The sequence below is a fragment of the Apodemus sylvaticus genome, chromosome 12, assembly GCF_947179515.1.
Source record: "Apodemus sylvaticus chromosome 12, mApoSyl1.1, whole genome shotgun sequence".
NCBI lineage: Eukaryota > Metazoa > Chordata > Mammalia > Rodentia > Muridae > Apodemus > Apodemus sylvaticus.
In genome coordinates this window covers 97,863,583-97,889,777 of record NC_067483.1, presented here as the reverse complement: position 1 = coordinate 97,889,777, position 26,195 = coordinate 97,863,583, and positions in this window count along the sequence as shown.

Sequence of the window (26,195 nt, the reverse complement as noted above, 5' to 3'; positions counted from 1 at the left end):
AGACAGAGAAAGCTACTTGTTCCACCTAAGGTTCAAAGGACACTTCTAAATAGCTTTGGAGTTGAGGACAGGGCGACCAGAGTGCTCCCCATTGTGTTGTAGGGACTGCTGTAAATACCCTAGATGAAGCCAGGGGTAGACAGCTGAGAAGGTATGCCCAGGCTGTTCTAAGTGACTGGGGTGGATATCACATACAAGAAGGCTATCCCTTCATCCCCTAGGTGGGGTTCAGTCGCCTCATTCCCTGCTCCCAGACAGCCGGCACCCACTCTGATGCATCGCACTCCCTCCCCTCCATCAGGCCCCAAGACAACAGCTCAGCCCTGGTACCCACAGGAGATGCTTAGTAAGCAAGCGCAACAAAATCACCTCACCTGACCTACAATAGCATAGAAGTAGCATCAAAAGAGCTGACACCCTAGGGGCTGAGACAGGAGGATTGCACCTTCCAGGGTAGCCTAGGCTACATGGTGAAACTCTATCTCAAAAAACAAACCAGGGTGTTTGGGGTAACTTAATTGATAAGATATTTGCCATGCAAGCATGGAGACCCATTTTTAGATCCTCTGCACACACTTCAAACCAAACCAAACAGAAAACAGCAGTTGCATGGAAGATTCACTTGTAATCTCAGTGCTAGGGAGACAGACAGGAGGATCCCTGGGACTTACCGACCAGCTACTCCAAGGGGACCAGTGATCTCGGGTTAGTGAAAGGCACTGGCTTGATGAGATAAGGCATGGATGGAAAAATGCCAGTGCTAACTCTGAGCTCCACCCACATGCTTGTATGAACACACCCATGAACATACACACATGCACACCCACGCACATGCGCGCTCACCCCCCCCCACACACACACACATACACACACACACACAGAGGATGCATGTGTGGGGGAGGGGGGGCAGGGACACTTTCTAATTTATTTGTTTATTTATTTATTTATTTATTTATTATATGTAAGTACACTGTAGCTGTCTTCAGACACCAGAAGAGGGCATCGGATCTCTTTATGGATGGTTGTGAGCCACCATGTGGGTACTGGGATTTGAACTCAGGACCTTAGGAAGAGCAGTCGGTGCTCTTACTCTCTGAGCCACCTTCAGCCCCAGGGCAGGGGCACTCTCAGTGCTTGCCCTGGCCACTCACCTCTGAGTGCTCAGCACAACATGCAGAAGAGGAAGCCTTGGGCTGGAGTCAGGGGAGTCAGCTCCTGACTCCCATACGTTATGGACCCAGAATAGAGTACACAGCTGCCTCTGGCTCAGAAGACTCCTGGAGGGTGGCTGTGTGAAGGGAGAGGAGGTTCCGTGGTGGAATATCAGGGCCTTAAACATCGGATCCAACTTCTATGAAGTAGAGGTCCCATGCAAGCTGTGTCACTCTCATAACTTTCCCAACTCTTAGAGGATAACGCACCCTGAAACAGGGATCTAAGGCAGGCTCTGCACTAGTTCAGATGCCTCACTTCACAGGGCACCTGGCTCAGAGCAGGCAGTCAAACACCCATCAGCAACTCCCTTATGGGACGGAGTTTAAGAGCTCCTCGTTATAGGGTTGTTGGAAGGATTAAAGGAGACCATACCTAATACAAACCCCCCAAAACAAGATGGGAAGATGGCTCAGCAGACACTCATGTGTGAAGATCCAAATCTGGACCCCCAGAACCCACATAAAATGCCAGGCGGGAATGGCAGCCACCTGCAGTTTCAGCCTCAGAAGGTAGAGACAGGGGATCCCCAAAAAGTGTTGACTAGCAGACCAGCCATGTTGGCAAGCTCTGGATTCAATTGAGAAACCTCCCCTTAATGAATAAGGTGGGAGAGTAGAAGGATGTTCCCCTCACCAGCTCCATCCTGCACAAGCATGTGGATGCACATGTGCACACATATACATAGATATGAATGTGCACAAGCACACACACAGACACAGATACACATACAAGAGAGAGGGGGGAGAGAGGAGAGAGAGAGAAGCTCTCTGAAAACTGCAAAATGATACAGATTTGTATACACACAAACACACACACACACACACACACATGAGAGAGTGGGAGGGGGTGGGAGAGAGGAGAGAGGAGAGAGGAGAGAAAGGATGTTATAGACTTGTAAAGTGACCCATTAGAGGTGAGATGCATAGAGCTCCCCAGGTAATGAGAGATGACAGAATGACTCTGGTCTATAACTATGCTCTGGTTCAATAGAAGAGTTGAATTTTTGGATCCAAAATAGAATGAAAACAGGAAGACTGGTCCAGTCACCACTGCGGTCTGTCTCTGATGGCAGATGCTCACTGGTGACTGTGAAGATGGACCGTGTCTGGTTCTTCCTTGTGGCCTCCTGCTGAGCGAGCTGGGCACAGGACAGAATCCAGGATGCTCATTCCTTCCTGGCTGTGTCTTCGGGGCTGCCTTTCCACAGGCTCTGGAGACAAATATGAAAATCTCTGCTTCTTTCTCAGTCACTGGCCACAGTTACAGGGGAAAGACCTCGGAATTCATGCAGGCAGAGGAATATTTGCACAGCCCAGAATCTCTAAACTTAGACAGTAAGACCTTCCCCCTTTTCTAAGTCTATAAAGTCACAGTTACAGGCAGAACAACGATGTCTGGAAAGCCAGGAAAATACCGGCCAACCCGCTGTCTTCCCTGCCGTGACTTCCTGGGACCATGGTTGGTCCCCAGCAGAACAAGGTCAGTGAGAAGCAAGGGCATCAGGACCTCTTCTGTGCCACTTCCTTTATTTCTCCATCAGTGTGGTGGAACCAGGATGCCACTGTGGGGGCAGGGATCATTTGTGTCCTTTTGATAGACAGAACATGTACCCCCACATGTCCTATGGGTCAAGCCAGGAGAGGTCTGCACTACCCCACGGCTAGACAGTGAGCAGGGAGGAAACAGGATGCAGCCTCTGTTCAGGATGGCATAGGAGAGCCCTGAATGTCAACCCATGGCGCTTTTCCTCCTCCCCGCCCCGACCATCTCGGCTCATCACAGTCAGTAAGCTTGCCACGGTGAAAGCTGGCATTCGCAAGGTGGTTAGAGTTTACAGAATTCACTCTCTGAGCGTGGCTCTGGCTCACAGGGCAAAGCCTAAACGGAGCTGTAGAAACTGTAGCAGCCACAGGGCATAGACCTCACATCCTTTCCAGCCCCCTGCACACCCGCACATGTGCGCACACACGCTTATTCTTCTATTTATTTCCATCCACTATTCATATTCATTGGCATCGTCCTTTCCTCCCAGTGATCACCCGCCCCATTGTCTTCTCGCCACACCATTCAATTCAAGACAATCGCGTCTTATCCGCCGTGTGCCAGGCACTGAGCTTAGAGTCCGTCATCTTGGAGCCGAGTCATCTTGGAATCTGCCCTGCCGTGTGCAGCGTCGGACTGATCACAAAGCCCTCTCCACTCAGCCTCTGGAACAGCACCTAAATACCACTCTGTCTCCTCCCTGATTGCCCTTCTTCTTGTTTCTCATCCAGAGAACCATGGCAGCCTTAAGTGTGCCAGCCTCCCGAACCGATCCAGATCCAAAGCAGGTCACACGCAGGTCTAATCACAAACCACCGGTAATGCAGAACAGCTTGGTATCATCTACAGGTTGGAGCCCCAACAGCACATAGCAGAAGGAGGGACCCCACCTAGTGTAGCCCCCAACATTTTTTCTGATTCTGAGTTTCTAGGAAACTTTCTCCTTTCTCAACACAATGCTAGCCCTGGTCTACTATGGTGATTTAGATCTGTCATAAAACAAGCGTTCACTGTGGACATCAGGAATGTAGAGATACATGGAAGGCTACATGGAAGAGCAGAGGCATTAGGAAGGTTTCCCCTGCGAAGCACTTTTGCCTTTCATGGGACCAGTCACATAGTCAACCATAACCTCAGAATGGAAAAACGGAAAATTCCAGAAGTAAATGATGTGTGAGTTTTAAACTGTATCCTATTCTGAGTAGGAAGATGGGATCTTAGACTGTCAATCATCCTGCATCCAGGGTATCCACTCTGTGTATACCCTTTAGTCACTCAGTGGCTGGCTCAGCCATCAGATCAACTGCCCCCGTACCTTGATTCCTGCAACCTGTAAACTCCTGTTTTACTTAATCATGGTCCTAAAGTACAAAAACAGCAACACTGGACCATCAGACATCACTGAGGGAAAAGGAGCAAGCAAACAAGCAAACCAATCTTATGCCCAGGTTGCTAAGACCCATATTGAATTATAACCATTACTCTTTTGCTATGCCTAGTTTGTAAGTTAGGCCTTATATATTTATACCAATGTAGGGGGGGTTACATATCTGTAGGGTTTGGCCTTGCAAGTACTGCATATATCCACTGAGGGTGTATTAGTTAGGGTTTTACTGCTGTGAACAGACACTATGACCGAGGCAGTTCTTGTAAGGACATTTAATTGGGGCTGGCTTACAGGTTCAGAGGTTCAGTCCATTATCATCAAGGCAGGAAGATGGCAGCATCCAGGCAGACATGGTACAGAAGGAGCTCAGAGTGCTACATCTTCATTTGAAGGCCACTATCAGAATAATGGCTTCCAGGCACCTAGGATGAGGGTCTTAAAGCCCACACTCACAGTGACACACTCCCTCCAACAAGGCCACACCTCCTAATAGTGCCACTCCCTGGGCCAAGCATATATAAATCACCACAGAGAGTTTAGGAATATCTTCATGATCCAGCTCAGAGGGATAGCTTAGCTTTCTAATAGTAGTGGTGGTGAATTGCTTCAAACTATAACGCATCAGCAGGGCTGGGCTGCTTCTTGGGGGGGGCTGTGTTTCTGTTTCTCTCCGTCTCCAGGTGTGTCACTCTAACCCCAGCCTCCATCATTTACATCAACTCATGCTGACCCTCTTGAATCTCTGCTGAGGACTACGGTGGTAACTTCTTTGGGCCCCTCTGTATCGTCCAAGCTGTCCTTCCCAACTCATAATCTTCAATCACATCTGTTACATTTATCAGCACAGCTTTGGGCAGCCACACACCAGAAAGACCATTTGGACATGGTCAGTGGACAGTGGGTGATGTGGGGGTGCTGGAGATAAAGCAGGAACCCCAAGGGTGTCAGCCTGGATAAACAGTTGTCAGACTCTGACTAAGACACGGACAGAAGTAGTCATGGATAGGGTAGCAAGGAAAGTTACCGTTGGTGCTGTGGAGAAGAGCTTGGCTGATTCAGTCAGCCTTGGTGGGGCAAGGGTCAGGTTCTCACCTGGACGGCAGAATGAGGCTGTCCATCAAATACAAGGTTCAGAGTTTAATGTCATCACTTTGAATTAATAGAGCTTATTTTGAGGCACCTATAAAATGAACCCATCCAAAGGCTGGATGGAACCCAGGGGAAGGATAGCAGAAGCTGGTGGTGCTGGGTTCTTGGTTGGTATGGTTTTGCCCAAGACTTTCTGAAGAGTTCACACAGAGAAGCAGATGAGATCAGAGGAGGCAGAAATGTGGAGGACTGAGAAGGACAGAGTGTGAGGCACCAAGGAGATTGGAAGACATACTCCTAGGGATGTCAAATGTGGAGGTGACCGGTGGCCACTGAGAGGTCATGAACGTGAGACGGCGCCTTGATAAATCATATTTTGTGGTGAGGGCTTAGTGAGAGAGATGGTGCAGAACTGAGGCTGTAGGGTCCTTGGTAAGTGTGTGGAAGAACATGGATGATGCTGGACCCTGGGCATTAACCCTTGTCTCGCCGTGCCTTATAGTTGGGGACAAATGTGACAATGTTGATCACAAGCTACGGGAGCACACTATGATGGGTGGGGCACCCTCCCTCACATGCTCAGGGACAGGGACCTGGACCCCAGGGAGCTGCATTCACCGGACAGAGTGGAAAGAGGTGGAGAAGGCACTTTGGTTTCCTATAAGATACAAGCAAACAGAACATGTATAGAAGTTTAATTCTTTTGATTTGCATTTTAAAAAGTATTGTATATGCACAGGACCCGAGTCTAATGCAAAATGTAAGCTACAGCAAAACATTATTATCGATATGGTCTCTATCCAGACCATTTGGGGCATACAGATCAATAAGTGTGTCTGGGGTTTCCATCAGAACCTCTGATGCACCAGGGACAGGCCACCTCTGGGTTTCTGAGAGCCAGTCTGCTTGCTGAACTGGTTCTCAGGACTGATTCCTGTCCCTTCAGCTCTGTGGGGGTCACAACATGGAGGAAGGTTACCAGAGATTACGGTAAAGTCCACTCTGCCACATCAGCCTCCCACCCCATTACTCCACCCCTGCTCCCAACACACACACACACACACACACACACACACACTCATGCCTCCCCATACATAGACCCCTACAGGTCTCCCCAGGCACACACATATAGATCTTTACTATCACAAAAGGACCTCAGAAATTGAGTTCCATCTCCCTCACCACCCTCACCCACCTCACTCCCTCACTTCTCCCTAGCCGGCCAAGTAAGAGTCGGTGTCCCTAAGAAGGATCCTCAGGCTGGAACAGGGAGGCTCACCCGGAGAGGACAAAGAGAAGAATGTCGGAGAAAGATGGACTTTGTAGAGATGTGTGTGAGAGGGAGTAAAACTGCTGTTGGGAGCCTGGGTATTTTCCTCACCTTCCTGTCAGAGGTTTGGGTTGAGCATGTATCCGACACGCACCTTTAAGAGGACAATCCTTGGGAAGAGACACTCCAAGCCCTTAGATGTGGGGAGGCCTGAGGGGGCGGGGGAGAGGAGCAAGTAAGGGGTCGTGGAAGGACGGCAAGACAGAAAGCCAGCCAGTTCTCCACATATCCCCCAGCACCAGCCCGTGTTCTCAGGCAAATGCTGGGCGGACAATCTGTTAGATGTTTGTGTGATTCTCCCGGAAGCTTTATTTTCTTTACTGGCACTCCAAATGGTGGCAGACTGGCCCTGATTATTCAGTCAGCACTGAAGGGGAGACAGAGGACCAGCAAGTGGCCACCGCCACACTGAGTCCTGTGTTCCCAGGGAAGAGGTAGAGTCTGAGACAGCCTGGATTCATTTCTATTAGAACTAAAATATATAAGGGGAAAAGTAGCTCATAGCCAGAGGAGAACGTCCGTTTATCACCTTACATTTCTAGTGGGGAACGTACAGCCTGGGGATGCCTAAAGTTCTTAGAGGACCAGGCTGGAGGCTGGGTCCAAGTCCCCACTCAGAGCCTCTCCCACTGCCTCAGAGGTCCCAGCTCCTCCTGGCAGGTGTCCTGGGGAAGGGATGGAGTGGAAGGAAGCGCAGTTCAGTAGCTTCTTCCCCGTCTCTCCAAACACATTCAACCAGTACACACACACACTCAAACATGCACACTCACATGCACACACACTACTCATACACATATACAAACTCACACACGTGGACACACACATACACACACACACACATGCCCATGCATGCACACACACATATGTACACTCATCACTCATGCATATATGCATACTCACACTCACACTCACATATACATATACCACTCGTGCATACATGCACACTCACATACATGCTCACATATACATATACTACTCATACACATATAGACACAAACACACATGCGCACACACTCACACACATACCACTCATGCAATACACATACACACACATGTGCAATCATCATTCATGCACATATGCACACATAAATTCACACATGCATGCTCTCATACACATGCACACTCACATACACACAACCACTTATGCACACACACACACACACACTTTTTACTAATATTTATTTCATTTGAAGAAAGTTTCTATTATAGAAGCTAAGTTTTTTCTTTTTAGGCACCATTTATTTCTCCTAGCTTACATTTGAGCACAGCAGGATCTAGTCTACAGACACTTTGCTGAGAACACAGGGCTTTTTGTTCAATATAAGAATTATTTGGAAATGATAAGAGGCCTGCATGAGTAGCCAGTGTGGGTATAGGAGAGACTCCATAGAAGGAAGACATCCCTGAAATTTGAACTCTGCTTTGCTTTACCTGAGGACCTTGTTACTTCAAAGACTTCTCCTCAGAGTCTCTCACTCAGAAGGTGTGGGCAGAGCCCAAAACTTCACATTTATCCTTTTCTTTTAAATGTGTGTATATGTATGTGTGCATGTGTGTGCATGCAGGTGTGTGTGTGTGTGTGTGTATGCACGAGTGGACATGTGCGTGTTCTGTGTGGAGGACAGAGGGAAGCTTGTGGGAATTGCTTGTCCCCTACCATGTGGGACTTGAGGATTTAACTCAGGTCACCAAACTGCTGACAGCAAGCATCTTCACCTGCCGAGCAATCTCTCTGGCCTAAGCATTTGCATTTCTAATTATCTCTCTGGTGATGTTACTGCTACTGGTCCAGGGTCCACACTTGGAGGACAGCAGCATGGGAGTCTAGACAGCTAAACAGGAATTCAGCTCCATATGAGCCCTCAGGATCACACTCGACTCCTGCTGTCAACCAAGAAGGGCTTCTCCCAAGCAAGCCCAGGCAGAGAACAGGACAACCACTATGTTCTAGGACATGGTAAAGCATGTAAGATGCTGAACAGACTCTGACCTCAGGGAGAGGGAGCCTAGAAGAGGAGCATAATGTGCATATCATTTTCTTTGCTGTATAAAACATATGCTGCCGATGTCTCCATGCCATGCAGACATGAAGGCAGTGATGGGGAGGGCTGAGTCCCTGTGTTTACAGAGGTGTCTGTCCAGCCACTCATCCAGTAAAAAGTCATTTATAAACATCAGGGTTGGAGAGAGAACAAACTCCGTGTTCTCTTTCCTTGCACAAGTATTTATAAATGCCCACCATATGCCAGGCACTGTGCCAGGCACGAGGGGAAAGGCACGTGATTGTCACCTTCAGCCAGGGAGGGAGCAGGAAGCGAGATAAGAGCTAATGGAAGTATGTGGAAAATTCTGTGAGGAGGACTGGTTTGGGTAGATGGACAGACAGGCAGACAGCAGACAGGAACTCTGGATGCTATGACTTTGGGCGGTTGGTGGGACATCCAGGGTGAGAGGTCAAGAAGTTAGAAGCATGAAGAAGTCTGGCTTGGAGCTGTGGGCCCAGCCTCCCTCCCTGTGTGTAGCTGTGAATAATTTCCCCGGGAAAGCCAGTGGCGTGTGAGAAAAGGAACATGGACGATTACGGGCTGGGGGGGGGGGCAGTAGGAAGACTGAGGCAGACTCTGGGCCGTTAGAAATGTAGACAAGAGAGCAAGGGACATTAAAGACACTTGGATATTTCTGTCCTAAACAATAATGCTCTATTTACGTGAAACAAGATCTCTTCTGTGATTTAGTCAATATGCCCCATGGGAAAGAGACAATATGCCAGCTTTCTCATGGTCTGTCTCGTGCTTCCTGGTTAGAACCCAGCCTCCCCTGGGGATTTTCAGGTATTGAAGTGTCTCATAGCAAAGAGAAGGTTATTCTTCACAAACAGCTCCACACCCTGATCTGTAATGTCCCGAATCATTTGTTCCAGAGACCACTGGTCTCTAGTCACTTAGTGGGACACACTGCATGGAGGAAGCTGTGGAAGAGGAAGCCAGTTTCCATCATTTATTTAACTGATAGTGAACTCACTCACACACATACACACACACACACACACACACACACACAGGTACATATTGATGCACACATATCCACACAGGCATGCACAGGCATGTACTGGTACACATACATGCACACTCACAAGAACATCCACACACTCATGCACAGGCATGGACTGGCACACATACATGCACAGTCATAAGCACATCCACATACTCACATGCACACATGTGTGTTCTCAAGCATGTACATGTGGACATGCTCACATACCCATGACATTCACACTCATGTCTCATGTGCACACTCATGTCCATGAATGTTCATGTGCACACACTCACACACACGTACACACTAATATCTCACATGCTTGTGCATACACATTCACTTCCCATCCTCATTTCTTCATCCTTCTTGCTGCCTGCAGGATAGAGTCTCAAACGCAGCTGCCATGATCGCTTACAGTCTTGAGTAAACCACTTGAGTAAACACTTTACAGTTTTCAGTAAAACCACTGCTCAGCCCCTCAGTGGACACCACCCCAACTCACACCAATACCTCAGTGTCTTAGGGTGTAGTCCCTGCAGGTGAACTCATTCCATACTGGGATACTGTCTCAAAACAAACCCATGGGTGTAGAAATGATGTTCAAAATTCCAATCTGTATATGCAAGAAGAAGACGTTTGTCTTACATAAATAGTACATATTAAAGTTGGGATACCAACAGTAGCCCCGGTGAGAATCATGAGGGTGGATGACCAGTCAACAGTGAGTGGGGATCAAAGTGGAAGATTTTATGAAGCACCACCCCAAGGCATTGTGGGATTGAATGACACTATGCATTCTGACTGGGCTATCCTCACACTAAGGCATGGGCTTCTCCAAAGCGTAGAATTCTGCACCCAAAAAGAGTGCCTGTTATTATATGCAAATTTAAAACTAAGTTAATATTTACTGTTGATCTCTACTAGGTATGAGGGGAAAAAACCAATCCATCTTGTCACTTTATGCACCCCCGCCCCCACATTACACTTCATTTTATATAACTTCCATGTGGTTATTAATTTGCTTGTAATCTTACTCCCTAGAAAGAGGCCTCCTGCTTCCAGAACTGAGAATGCACGCTCCACTCTGTGGAACAACTCAGTGACTAGTGTGTGACTTAGGCACCAAATCCAGGCAGGTGCTTAGACAGACGCAGTATAAAAAGATGGCAGCGGCGGCGGCCTCCCAGACTCCTCTCAGAGTACGGAGACGTTTGCTGGACTTTTCCAGCCCTGTGTCCACATTCACATGTTTGCCCGTTTCCTCCCAGCCACTGCTCCCAGACGACGGACGGCCCCGCTCACAGAACATCACACTGATGCATTTTCCCTTCTATTGTACGTCACATATTTGCTAATTCTTTTCCTCTATGCGGCATCTGACCCACCGATGGGGATTATGGTATTAACTCTCCACCCAGCACACACTCTTACAGCCTCGCACTAAATACCGTAAGCCTGCTACAGAGAGGAATAAAAGTGAAAGCAGGGCCGTCTGGCCTTAAGCTGAACACACAGAGGGTCGCGATCCAATTGGAAGGGAAGCAGAATTTTTAAAAAGAAAGAGGTTTGACCAAATTTTAATCCGTGTCATTTTCATTTCTCTCTCCATGTGGATTTGAGTGATTTTATTTACACTGTCAGCTTGAGCCCGGGGATTGGAAATCAGGCTTTTATGGAGATTATTAAAAGTACCTACAGTACACTAAAGGTTGGGCTAACTGATACGTGCTTCTAAAAATACGAGCCTGAGTACTCTGCAGCAGACGCCTGGCGGCCATCTCATCCCCTTCAGAAGGTTACTCTCGAAAGCTGGGTGTGGGGAGCCCAGGCACAGGCTGTTAGGGTATTTCTAATAGGGAGTAAACGACTGCGGACGGAGCTAAATTAGCATTACTGGGATGAGATGAGAAGGTAGCTCTTTATACCATTAATGCTAGTGTGGAGTAATCCTGCAACCCTTCTTCCCAAAGCGAGGATTCCGAGAGGGGGATGGGCGGGATGACCTGACCGTGGGGGGGATGCCGGCAGTGACCACAGAGCCCCCAGCCATGCTTCCTCTGGTCTAAACCTCCCCAGGAGCACTAAGGAAGATTCACTGGGGCACTGTCAAGCTTAGGCAGACAAAGCTCTCCACCAATAGATAAAAGTGGAGTGGCTCACCACGTCTCAATATATCCGGTTCACACCGTGCTTTGACGGACAGGTCTCAATATACCCAGTTCACACCGTGCTCCTCAGGAACCCGAATCCCTGGCAGTCCCGTCTCACACCCTAACTGGTGAGGAGGGACTTGGACTTTGCAATTTCGCACACTGTGACTTGACCTGTTGGCACTGTGGCTCAGTGGCTGAGCATTTTCATAGTGTGATAAGGACCTAAGCACAAAATAGTAAATGGGTAACTATATGCAGGCCTCCCTTGGGTATTAGAGAGAGTCGATTACAGTTCCGTGACGGACCCCAAAGAGACTTTCAATTACGAGGCCCACAGACACTCTTGAGCCTGAATCAGAGCCTCTGAGAAAACGTCTGACTAAGGTTCATCTCACTCACCACCCTCAAGTCTGAAGGCTCGGACAAGAATATTTGGTTGACACCTGAGGTCCCCATCTCTCTGTCATAGCGTGAACCTCTCTCAGTATAGAAGCACAGTATCTTGCTGTGTGCCAGGGCCTGAAGGCTGGAACACACTGGCTGGTGCACACTTAACGCCTTTTCCATGTAAACCTAGGGTGTGGCTCTCTTGTCCTCGCAAACCCTCATCCTCACAGCTCCTCAGCTCTTTTTCTTCAGATCTCATCATTTATTTTCCCTGACAGCCTTCCACACTCACCTGCAAAGCCAGCCACTCTGACTAAGACATCTGGTGTCCTTGAGCGCCAATCCTGAGTCCTGTTCTGGGTATACATTCTGGAAGCACAGTGGGCACACTCCCTGCCTGCCCAGCCCTCTGCGTGTTCCCATGCCCTCTCCCCCAAGACCGGCTCTCTCTGGATATACACAAGTCCCCTGCCACCAGCAGCGAAATCTGTCCTTCAGGGTGATGACGTGTATGCTGCTGTTAGCTGTCTGAAAAGCACAGAGCTGTGTGTCATTTGGTATCAGGTTTCATGTGTTTTTCTTACTGGATTTGCCCAACAATTCCATGAATCTGATATAATAAATATGAGTTCTTGGTGTAGCACAACGGTAGTAATGAAATAAAGACAAGTGCTGTGGTCCACATGGCAGAAAGAAATGGAGGAACCTAACTCACTTAGTGCAAAGTCCACACCCCGCCCCCACCCACCTGGGCTAACCTCCTCTAAAGACCAGGATCAAACCCACATGGCCTGGCCATTCTGTGTAGAAACCAATAATCCTAACATGTTGATAACGTTACTGGTGAGGTTTCTAACTATAAATGAAAATTTGTCATTTTCCCCAATCTCCATTCCATATGCCTTTCCCTATTGTTTACCGGAATCTTATCAGCCTAGAAAATGCCTCTTCATGCTGAAAATGCTGCTGTGTGTGTTACCTCCTCTGCAGAACTTCACACCTCTCTGCCCCTGCCATCATCCAAAAGGCGAATGGTGCTGCATTTAGGATATGAGACTATTTCGTGATTTACATATTCATACATGCATGCTTGTGTGCATTCATCTGTGCATGGATGTGTGTGTGTGTGTGTGTGTGTGTGTGTGATGTTACACTTAAGATGCAAGACTGTTTCATAATTTGGCTACACATACATGGGTGGGTGCATGCATGTATTTCACAGCCTGGATATGCCAACCACAATGAGGATGACAATGATGGGTGATTCAATTTTCTTAGAACAAGAGTGCCTCATCTTTCAGCATTAGTCTTAATTCGAATGATATGTTGATCAAAGTTAACAATGCAGTCTGTTATAAAATGCAGCTTCCAAATGCATGCATTACAACCTCATCTGGGCATATTACTTACACAGGAGCACGTGGTCTTGGTCAGACAGTTGGCCTTCCTGTAAGTGACAGCTCTGAAGTAGATTCCTTCCACCCTGTGACTCTTCCATCTTAGGGTCCTCTGCTGCCAACTGTTGAGGCAAGGGAAGAATGAGGAGATGACACACTGTCTTCAGTACTGTTGGCACAGAAGAGGTGACGGCCGCTGTCTCCGTCCACCCACTGCTCAGAGCTTGGCATGTGTGGCCGGGCTGAAGTGTTCCTCTCTGTTGCCTACAGAGATTAAAAATGTTATTACTTAAGGTTTCGCCCACTCTGTGTTTTCTGTCCCTGTCACTCTTCCTCTCACAACACCTGCTCCCACCCTGGGGGGTGGGGCATGGCGGCAAGACCTCCTGCCAAACCATCACCTTCAGGTAAACATCTGAGACTTGGTGTGGTGTGGTACCCAGGTATTAAAAAGATTTCAATGCCCGCCTCAACTTTCTCACCATGGTAACCAATATAATGTGGTAGGGAAACATGTCACCCAAAAAAGGAAATATCAGAACCCATGTTCCCCATGATGCTCAGGCCCCTGGGGGCCAACACAGGAAGCGAGTGCTCCCTGTGGTGGTGGAGAGATTTGAGTTTTACTTGGGGAAGTCCCTGTCTCTCATCCTCTTGGCCCAGTAATTAGACTTTGGGGACTCACTTTCTTCTAATGAACTCAATTCTAGGAACTTAACTTCCTGAGGGGCAGGAATTGAAAATGGTTTGAACCTTGGGACAAGCAAGCCCTTTTGAGTCTAGGCTTCTGTGTTCTTCAGAAGCCCGATTGAAGTCCGATTGTCAGAATGTAGATGCATGTCCTCTACTTGCTTTCTGTCAACGAGGAGGGTCACGTGGCAGTCACCTGCCCTGGGTCACACTTGTGGGATGAGCTGGGTTTGTCTTTACATTTGTTCTTTCCACCATTTTGCTGAATATCTGCTGCTGAAACTATTTTTAAATGTACTATCAAATGTATTGATTCCAAAACAAATTGATCTTTTCTAATTCTATGAGGCCAATTTCTGTAATCTCTGCATTTCATTCTACTTCTACTTCAAAACTTCATAAATGATGTATATGTGATCCCCTAATATGTAATAATATTATTACAGTTTGCTCTCTGACGTTTTCTCTGTGACTATATATCAGGTATATGGACTAACTCCAAATCAGTAGGAATATTCATAACAAATATCAAATACTGTAATACATTGATTACCACTTTTTTCATTCTCTGGGAATGGTTTCATTTATTTCTGGAATACAAAATTGATGTATGTATTTAAGATAAGGAAACAGTAAAGTGATATGATTTGATTATGTCCAGACCCCACTTCTGGTCCTGATTTCTGAATTAGAGTGAAAAATACCGTTACGAAATCAATATCCATGATGTCACCCAAGGGTTTGTTTTTCTTTGTGTCACTCATTAGCGAGGCCATACATGATCTCTTTTGTAGACTTTCCTTGGAGGCCCTTTTGCAGGCTCTGCTTGGAGACTCCCTTCTCAATTCAGAAAGCTAGACTCTGCTCATCTTCTGAGTGTGGAATGAACTCTGTGTAGAAGGAGAGAGCAGGTAGGTGGTGTGTGGAACGGAAGATCAGGGTTTTAGTGAAAGGGCCTGGAGTCACCCATCAATACTTCATCCTCAGCAATTTCTTTGAACTTCCCTGGAGTCAGTTTGTCCATCTTCCTAACTGGAATGGGGATTATATACCTACATATAACGTAATTCATAAGTGTCTGAGGCATATGTAAAGCACAGCGATGTGGACAGTAGAGGCTTTGCCAGCAGTCAGCATACATGCATGCTAAAAAATTTTCAGGAAGTTTAAGTAAATACATAGGAGGGGTTACAGAGATGGCTCAGCAGTTAAGAGCACTGACTGCTCTTCCAAAAGACCCAAGTTCGATTCTCAGCAAGCACATGGCAGCTCACAACTCTGTAATGCCATGACTCCAGTGCCCTCACACAGACATCATGCAGATGAGACACAAAATGGCCGGAGTCGAACCTTCCTTTGTCTTTCCCTCTGTCTCAGCACATCCTCCATATTCTGTAATGGCCACATATTCCATGGACACACGAATCTGGAAAGACTCCTTCAGAACACCAGACTCTGGCTTTATTTGACCCCAGTGAGAATCAGAAGACCAAGTGTCTCATCTCAGAGATAAGAGGCGTGATCTTTCTCATATCAGTTCCAGTGTTCTGGTGAGACATTTTTTTCCCAATTAGCAATGTCCTCACTGAAGAAAAACTCTGGGTACTTCCTGGGTGGCTCATTCTCTTGGGTATTTGGTCTGAGGGTCCCTTGTCTAACAAATCAAGATCTTTCCAGATCTTCCTATTAGCTGTGCTGTCTGCTCTGGCATAGGTGCATTTCAGTCATCTCTCTGTTCCCTTAGATACTGAAAATTTGAAAAGACTCACACACTGGCCAGAAGGTAGGATTCCCTGTCTACTTGGATATGACAGCCATCCAGAGCTTTCTGGGTTGGGGGTGGGGGACGCCAATCTTTGTAAGATACTGTGTAAGATGCTTCCATGGTCTCAATTTGTGCAGAGTCTAAAGAAACCGCTCTCACAAAAATGAGAGAGAAAAGAAATATGGTAGCCAGAGGCTGGGACCTGGTGGAGATCAGCTAGCGACAATGTTTACAGAAATAGAAAAATGGAGAAATAAAGGGCTGGGGAGATACTTAGTGGGCAAAAGCACAGGTGACATATGTTGTTTCAAGGCAATAAGGCTGAAAGCCATAGAGGAAGACCTTGACATCAGATAGGGTAAGACTACATCAAAATAGAAAAAGAGAATTTTAACATGGGGGTCTATTGTATACCCTGATTTGATCATTTAAAACAGATTTCCTATATCATGTTATCACACTGTATGATATAAATATAGAATGTTATATGTGTCATTAAAATCAAAATTGCTTTCTGACACTCGGGCATCACATACTAGAGCACGAAGCATGTGGTAGCCAATAATGATGGGTATTCTGGAGTCAAGAGAAGGCTAAAAATGGAGCAATTTTTTTTGGACATAAGGAAAAGTAGGCACAGGGCCAGTGGAAATGGAGAAGTAAGCCAGAAAGAAACGGAAGCTTCTCTGCTCTTCCTTACTGGCTCCTTCCTACACGCAGAGCCAACACCGCCAGCATTTTGTCAGCCAGCATCCTTTGTAATCCTCCAAATTCTCAGGCCAGAGAAAATGGAGACTCACAAAGACACAGCGAGGACAGCACCCTGGAATGGCCTTGTGAGTCATTATTATGAATTAAATGGCATCGGCCTATTTTTCTCACTGTTGAGTAATGACACTTGGTTGACAAAAACTGGTACTTCATCTTTAGAACGCTCAGAATATCTCCTTACCAAGCCTGTTTGTCTTGTGGGTGGATTTATCCCCTGAATAAGCTAAGAATTGACCAGCTGCTAGCTAGCGTGAGCATCCTGCCCTTCAGAATTAGGAGTGGATCCAGCCAGGCTGCTAGCCTGCTAGACGCAGTCTTCACCAGGTCCTCTTAGAGCTCTGTGCTGTGTTTCATTCTTTTTCTTCTCCTCTCATTTATAAATGAGGATAATAGCATCTATCAAGTTGTGCTACCAAGCTTAAATGAGGTCAGTGCGCACACGCAATCCGTGTTAGCACCCAGGAGACATTCCCAAGTGCTGCTGCGACTAAGATGGTAACAAGACCGTGCTACCACAGGGGCCACCCCTGGCACAAGCAGCCTGAGGGAAGCGTTGCTGGGCTTCACCTCTGGCCTTGCTCAGGTCCCATGGAGGTCAGAAAGTCTTTCCAGCTTCTGCCACCAATCCCTGTTTTCCTTATGCAAGAGCAGAGAGCACAGTTGAGAATCTCTGCAAACCTGCCCAGGAGTTTCCCCCCGGTGGAGACGCCGCCCTCCGCCTCCCACTTGCCTCTTCTCCCCTGGTTTCCTTTTTTCTGAGCCAGACGTGGATAAACTTGCTGCTTCCTTCCTTTGGGCCCTCTGGAGAGCTAAGTGCTACACACTTGAAAGCTTGAAACCTTGTCATTTCCACCTTGAACCTGTGGCTGACCTCACCAGACAGCCTGGGAAATGAATTAGTGTCCGAGAACAGAGGCAGAATGTGAGCAGTGACCTGGCTCTCCTGAGCAACGCAGCGGACTGTCAAACTGTACTTAGAGTTCCTGTCTCCCAACCCCTTTAATTATGTTGAAAACTATGTCATATTGTTTTTGAAAAAGTTAATGAAACGGTAGGTAAAGGTGAACAGAGAAACATAATTTACTGGGATTTCTTTGCAAGCTTTTGATAAGGTCCCTCATAAAAGACCATTAAGGAAAACAGATGACTCGAGGACCCTGGGCAGAAGTCTTTTGGCTTTATTAAAAAACTAGTTACATTGTTCTCAAAGGAAGAATCATTGTTGCTGGCTGCTTCTTGGAGGGGAAAGGTTAATCACAAGCTGTCTCCACTGTTGGAAGTTAGACTGGAGATGCTCTGATGATTTACAAAGCAAGGTTGGTCAGAAACACAAACTCATTTTGATAGTTCAAAGCTTTCTGAGCGTTCCAGTGGCGATTGCCCATCATCAGGAAGTAGACGCCCTGGAGGGAGAGCTGGACCCATGCAAAAGGCCAAGCCTCCAACCAAAGATGGGAAGAAAGCCCTGAGAAGCTTTCTGAGTGAAGTCCAATTGTTTCTCCCGGCCCTGGGTGGCAGCCCGAGGCCAGAGGCTGCCCAGGGCCCTCCCAGTGTCCTTCTCAGCCTTGCACCAGATGGTGGCTTTAAAGCCATGAAAAATCAGCAATGAGAGGCATGGTAGAAGCATCTCAGTGACACAGAGTCACATTCCAAAATGGCAAAACAATCTTGCTCATAAGGACGGCCAGAGGACCGGGATGGGGACTTGGATGCTAAAGACAAGCGCTGTTAATTTGTGCCTTTGACCTCACAGCAGGAAGTAAGCAAGCGATGCTGAGAGGGAGGCTGCTGCCCACTTACTGCTGACAGATGTGAGCAGCACCTCAGTCTACAAAAGAAGACGGAGCTCTGTACTGAGGAGCTCAGCCCATCCCATGACCTCCCCTTATAAGCAGCCTGATCTGTCTGATCCCCACAACTCACACAGAAGAGCTGGGGTGATCGTGAAGCTGGGGAGGTGCTGGGTTGGGGGGTGGTGATACACCTGCTTGCTTGAGTGGACAGCACCTGAGGAAGGGCAGCTGAGATTGTCCTCTAGCCTCTGTATACATGTTATTTACACCCGCACATGCACCCGCCCACACCCCACAGAACTGATAGTCTATCCACACACCTAATCTCATAACAACCTCCACTCTCCTGGCCTGTCTTCACTGTGAAGTAAAATGAGAGTTATTCAGATACGTCACGAGGCAAGCCCCCAGTGCTCTCCCAGACAGGGATCCTCATTAATCATATTAATCATAAAGGCACTTCTCAGGAAGCCATCCCTGTGTTCCGTCAAGTCAAAGCATCCTAGACACAACAGCAAACTTCGTTCCCATCTTGGTAGGACAAAACTGCTTTCCTTCTGCTCAGTCGAGTGCCGAGCAGCTCCGTCCACACATGGGTGACTCCTTTGCCTGTCGGAAGACTGAGAGAGACAGCATTGAGGGGATACTAGACTAGAAACAGCCCCCTCAAAGAGCGCCAGCACAGACCACGCAAGATGATCTTCTCATTGGATACACGAGTGGAGCCTGTCATGGAGAAGGTTTGCCTCTCTACAAATGGTGCTGAGATAATTGGATGTTTATATGGAGGGGGGAGGGGAGGAGGAGAAGGGAAAGGAGGGACAAGGAAGGAAAAGGAAGGGCTGGGGTTGTAGGTCAGAGGTGGGGCACTTTGTCAGCATGAACTATTTCTCAGGGGGTGGGGGGTGGGGTGGGGGGTGGGAGTTGTAGAAGAGGGAGAGGATCTGGATGTATACTATATCCACAGAAAAATTTCAAAGGGTCATAGATCTACAAGTAAACAGAAAATTTTAAGTTATAAGCTTTCTAGAAGAAAATATAGGAACAAGGGTTTGCGTCATTGATCGAGGCTTTAGTGCACAGTGTCCACGCAGGACCCACAGATGCGAATGCCAGCAGCCATGAACATAAGACTAAAAAGACCTCCGCAGCCCCTTTGGAATTGTTAAAAGCATTTCTCAAAACTTGGCCCTGAGGAGTCCAAGAATGTGCAACAGATAGAATTCTCACAAACTCCTAGCTGGAACATTGCACAAGGCCTTTCGTGAATTCCTGGTAACATTAAGAAAGCCAAGAACTGGCCAGGCGGTGGTGGCGCATGCCTGTAATCCCAGCACTCTGGGAGGCAGAGGCAGGCAGATTTCTGAGTTCGAGGCCAGCCTGGTCTACAGAGCGAGTTCTAGGACAGCCAGGGCTACACAGAGAAACCCTGTCTCAAAAAAAAAAAAAAAAAAAAAAAAAACCAAATCCAAAAAAAAGAAAAGAAAAAAAGAAAAGAAAAGCCTGGAACCCGGGGCCCAACAATACCATGCCTAGAAATTTAACTAAAGGAAATAAAATCACAAAACTGTTACACACACGTAGCCACATGTGCTCCGACGAGTGAATCATAAGCAGTGGAATACCACTCAGCAATGAAAAAGGAACAAACCCCATCATTGGACAGCAAGGACAGATCCCAGTGCATTCTGCTGGGTGAAAGAAACCAGAGCTGATAGGCTCTGAGACATATGATTCTTTCCACAGAGCATTCTAACCTGCCAAACAGCGCCAAACAGCACCATAGTTGGGAGAGAAAGAAGAGGTTATAAAGAAAGGATCACAGAGGAAATAGTTTGGAGTAAGGTCAAGGCTTCGTAGCATGACTGCTAGTGCATGCATGAGCACATTCTTGAAACTCCTCAGATCCCCCCCCCCCACATCCAGAAACTGAATCTTATTATATTATTCCTAATGAAGCCAGTAAAGCAAACGAGCAAACCAGAAACGAAGCCGCCATGATGAAAGCCTGAGGAAAGCTGTGTCTTCCTGTGAGAAACCTTCTCCCATGACTCACATAACAGCGGCGAGTTCCTTTCTGAGAAACCCAGCCACGCTCAGGGTGCAGTCTGAAGTTGCTCGGCTTCACTGATTTATCTCAAGTGACACCGGACCCCTGACCTTCTCGTTAGCTCAGACACACAGGGTGGTGAGGCTGTCCCTTCGAGCCACGCCACAGAAGCTACTGCAGGCCTCCAGCTGTGAGGATCGTCTGGTGTTCTTAAAGATCACCCTTCACCTTGAACGGCTCATGCTAATCACATTACCACGGGTGACACTAATGACCAAGATGTGTCTTCAGCCCTTCCTGAAGCTCCCAGATGAGATGCCTGTGTCTCAAGACACGCGTGCCTTGTGGCACTGAGCAGCTTAGCTGCTGTTGTGGCCCCTGGGCCACTCGGCATCTGGGCCCACAGCTGATTTCAGCATCAAAGGGAAATTTCCAAATCTCACCAAAAACTGCCAGGGAGAATCCCATGATTAGATATATATTTCCCTGACTGGGGAGAGGGACATGGACGTGGGGAAACTATCTCAGGGGACACGACTGAAGGGATGTGTGTGCACTGTACTAGGGACATCAACGGTCCCTTAAATAACAGCGCCCTGGGATCAGAAGTCACATACTGGCTTGGAATGCTCCAAAAGTCCCAGCCTGTGCTGTGACCAGGAGGTGCAGAGTCTGAAGAAGGGCCTGATGGCAGAAAGTTAGTCAGTGGAGTGGATCCTTCACACTGCTTCCTGCTGCCATGAGGTGAGCAGTCTGCCCCACCACAGGCTCCTCACCATCACGCCCCCATTCATCATAGGCTCAAAGGCAGAGAGATCAACCGACTGAACTGAGCTCTGAAAGGAACTCAGAACACTATCCTTACATGCAAATCACCTTCTGCATTTTATCACAGAGCTGTGGAGCCGACCAGTAACCCAGACCCCGCCCTCAGCACGCACTGTAGCCTTTGAGTATAAAAGCACCTGGAAACTCAAGAATGGGTGGGTAGATCAGTAGCTTGACTGATGGCTGCAGCCTGGTGATCCAAGTCAGAAGCAGGCATTGAAGCCAGAAGCCAGCCTAGCCTGGCGTTTGTCGACAGAGCTAGATGTTAAAGCTTTCTCCAGAAGCATAAGTGAGCGACCACATTTGTTTCAAAACAAAACAAAAAACAAACAAATAAACAAAAACAGCTCCTAGTGTGGGCCTGGATCCAATATTAATGAGTGTGTGGTGTATGTGTGTATGTGTGTGTGTATGTGTGTGCGGTGTGTGTGTGTGTGTGTGTGTGGTATATATGTGTGTGTGTGTGGTATATATGTGTGTGTGCGGTGTATGTGTGTGTGTGGTGTGTGTGTGTGTGTGTGTGTGTGTGTGTGTGTGTGGTATATGTGTGTGTGTGGTATATATGTGTGTGTGTGGTATATATGTGTGTGTGTGGTGTATATGTGTGTGTGTGTGGTATATATGTGTGCGTGTGCTTGTGCACGTGCACATGTATGTAGTTCATCCACCACAGCCATGAACTGTCACAAAACAATTCCAATCCAAGGCACCCTCAGTAGACCATAAGCTCAGAACCTAGAGGGGTCACTACAGCTGCATGACATGTATTTGAACTGAAGAACAGAAGAGAAGGGGAGAGTAAGGGAAGTAGGAGAAATGCATCATGGGAGCAGAGGAAGGAGAAATGAGAGAGAAACCAGAAGAAGGCAGAAAGAAGGGAAGGAGGGAACGGGGTAGAGAAAGGAGGAAGAGAGGGACAGAGAGTGAAAAGAAAAGAAGAAATGAACGAAAAAAGAACAGTGGAAATAGAATAACAGAGGGATGGCAGGGAATGAAATACCCAGGGTGGAGACAATGACCCAGCAGGCCCGCTAAAGGGCAGAGGTATTGGAGCGGTCCTAGGCAGCTACAGTCTGGCTCTATCATCCGGAGGCTCACGGCTTCAAGGCCAGGCTGCTCTGAAATCACTGCTACTCTTTGTCCCTCCTGCCACAGCCCCATCTACATGAGACATCACAGTGCCAAGCCAGCAGCTGAGGCAGGAAGAGGGAGGCTAGGGCTGCTGGCTGGGTGGCAGGGCCTGCTCCCCCTGCTCCTCGCCCGGGTGCCAGAGCCGGAGCAGCCAGGTCAGGGTGGTGGGGAGCGCCTGGCGGGCTGGGCTTTCACATGCTGTCTTTCCTATGGCCAGGCCTGCTTCTCTGGGGCCGGGAGGGGCCGGGCAGCCAGCAGCAGAGAGTGAGAACTTCCTCTTGCCAGAGCCAGCTGCTGGCTGCCATCTGGGCACGGGCAGTGCCAGGTTTCCAAATCTGCCTTCCCTTTGGAGAGCGGAGGAACTCTGTGCTGGGGAGATATCTTCTCCTCATCCTGAGGCTCTCTGTTAAAAACCCAACCCACCCAGCCTCAGAAGGAGGGTGGGCTGAGACATGCCAAGGTCCGGGCTCTCTCAAGGGGCATTTACTTTGAGCCTTTCCGTCGGAGCAAAATCTTTATTCTTACTCCATACTCTTTGTCCTTTGACTCTTTCATTCTGCTGAGTGATAACCTCTTATCATTTTTTAATCGAATATACAACTAAAATGATGGAAAGCCGACAGCTGGGGTATCCATCCTTTGTGCCATCTAGAGATGGATCCTCCAGCGTGAACTGGAAAGTCCCTGAGAACAGAGAGCTAACCTTTATAATTTGCCTCTTCCATGGACCTCACTAATGATGGGGCTGTTCTTCAGCCCTTCATTAGATGCTCAGTCATCATCGTGTGTGTGTGTGTGTGTGTGTGTGTGTGTGTGTGTGTGATCATGTATGTATGTTTGGGTATATATATGTGCATGTATATGCACATGAATGTGTGTGCTACAGGTCGACATTTGTTGTCTTCATCATTCTCCATCTTATGCTTTGTGACAGGGCCTCTCACAGTATCTGGAGTTTGCTACTTGGTGAGACTCTCTAGCCAGGAAATGCTGGGGATCCCCTTGCCTTCGCCTCCCCAGTAACAGGATTATAAACTTGGACTATTGTGCCCAGCAATTTGTGTTGCTGCTCAGGATTCAAATTCAGATCCCCATGCTTGTGTGGTAAGCACCTCACCAACTGAGCCATCTCCCTAGCCCCACCCTAAGCTTGAGCTCAAGGCTTTGGTAGAACTGAAGTTCAGTCAGCAGGATGAAAGGAAACCCATCCGTGGGGCCCATGTGTAATCTGGAAGCAAGCACCTCTGGTACCCACCATCAGCCGTGTGTGTGCCCTTAGGTGAGCTGTCTTAAGACCTCGTGATCTCTACTGTGTTCCCAATATTGTCGCAGGAGGCACTTCCAAGAGGATCTGGCCCATGGAATTCAGGGGACCAAACCAAGCCTCCAGGAGCTTTACCAGGGTGAGTGACGTGCCTCCTGAGCTGCTCATCATGGACACTGGATTTGTTTTCCCTTGACTTCTGAGTTCTCCCTTTCTCTATCTAAAGGTGTCCTCTGAATGTTGTGTCAAGCCAAGCCACTGTCTCACAATTGCAAAGGTTTCATAAAACTTTCTCTGTGCTTGCAGGCATGGACCCCGACATCCCAGAGATGCTTGGGCCACTTCAGCACGGCCTCCCCACCTTAGCTGGTTTTTCCATCCTGAATCAACCCCCCACGTGGCTGAAACTCCTGTGACAGGTGGGAGAGGGGGTGAGAGCTATGCAGGACCTTGAGGCTAACGTCTTCGCTCTGGAGTAGGACGCTTGACGTCCTGGTTCTGGAAGCTGGACGGTTTGCTTTGGGAAGAGCAAGTGTTGCAGGCTATTTGCTCACACTGTGAACCCCGAGATCGTGTTATTTACTAGGAACAACCTGGTTGGGTTGTGGTGTAGCTCAGCCCTAGCACACACCTTTAATGTGAGAGCTTTCTGATTGGATATTGTAAACAGGATTAAATAAAGTCAGACATGGGTCAAGAGGGAGAGCAACCGGTTGACAGGAAGTGAACAATGAATTCATGAAATTCTTAGGCAAATGGATGGAAGTAGAAAGTGTCATCCTGAGCAAGGTAACCCAGTCACAAAAGAAAGCACATGGTATGCACTCACTAATAAGCGGATGCTAGTCCAAAAGCTCAAAATAAACAAGTTACAATTCACCCAGCACAGGAAGCTCAAGAAGAAGGAGGACTTAAGTGAAGGTGCTATGGTTCCTCTGAGAAAGGGAACAAAATACTCACAGGAGCAACAAGGGAGGCAATGTGTGGAGCAGAGTCTTAAGTAAAGGCCACCCAGTGACTGCCCTACCTGGGGATTCATCCTATAAACAGTCACCAAGCCCCAACACTACGACAAGAAGCATGTACCAAAAGGAGCATGCCATGGCTGTCTCCAGAGGGGCCCTGCCAGAGCCTTACAAATACAGAGGCAGAAACTAGCAACCAACTATTGGACTGAGCTTGGGATCCCCAACCGAGGATCTGGAGGGTGGTCCAGAGGAGCTGAAGGGGTTTACAGCCCCATGGGAAGAACAATGACTTCGGACACCCAGATGCCCCAAGACTCCCAGGGACTGAACCATCAACCGAGGGGTACACACAGTTCCAGCCAAAAATGTGGCAGATGCCTTTGTTGATCATCAGTGGGAGAAGTGGTCTTTGGTCAGGTAAAGGCTCAATAGAGGCCACAAAAAAGGGAAACGGACTGGGTGGGGGTGGAGGTGGTAGTGTGTCGGGTAGAGGGGCATATACAAGGAGGCAGGGGGTGGGAGGAGGGGTAGGGAATCTTTGGGGAGGGGGGAAATTGGGAAAGGTTTTACCATTGGCAATGTAAATGAAGAAGATACTCAATTAAAAGAAAAAGTGTAGAGAGTAAGAGGGGGAAAGCAGAGAGATGCTCAGGAAGTGAAGGGAGGGACACTGACTTGAGGAGGATTTTTGAGCCAACATGAGAGGAGAGAGGGCCTCTGGGAAGCTTCTGTTGGCTGAGGTGGAAGGTCAGCTGGGTGCTTTCTCTGCCTATCTGAGCTAGCAAGCTTTTACCTCAGCCTCTGGTTCCTGAGTCCTCATTGGTAAAATCCAATGATTGAGATTTTATTAAAAAACAAAAAACAAAAAAACAAACTCAACATGTGAGCCCTAAGAAAATTTGGTTTATACTGGCCAAGCTCACAGGAATTGCTCCTTGCTATCCAGCCACGTTCCCTAAACTATTTTATAAAGAAGACTGCAGAGAGCCTGTATCTGATGAAAACCTATATCTGTCAATGACCCTCCCGCTTGAGCTGAGCTGGGGAGGGAAGGTGTTCTCAGCTCTAGTTTTATAACCCAGTTGTGGTCCATAACTTGTTTGAGCTGGTTCAGTATGTGGTTTAGAAAGACTAGAATTCTGGGTATCATGACACCTCCACCAGAGCTGGGTCTACACATAAAATCACTAAGGGACAATAGGAACCCATTGGGGAAGAGAACCCAAGACGAGAAGATGCCTTGCTGGTTATACCAATGGAACATGGAGGATCTGCTGGAAGAGAAGATGGGCTTCAGTCCTGGCTCCATCGCATGGTTTTGTTGGGTTCAAAGTGTCCCCAAGCCTCTAGTTTCTTATCCATAGGAGGCACCCAGAATCAATCACATCGGGTTTCGGTA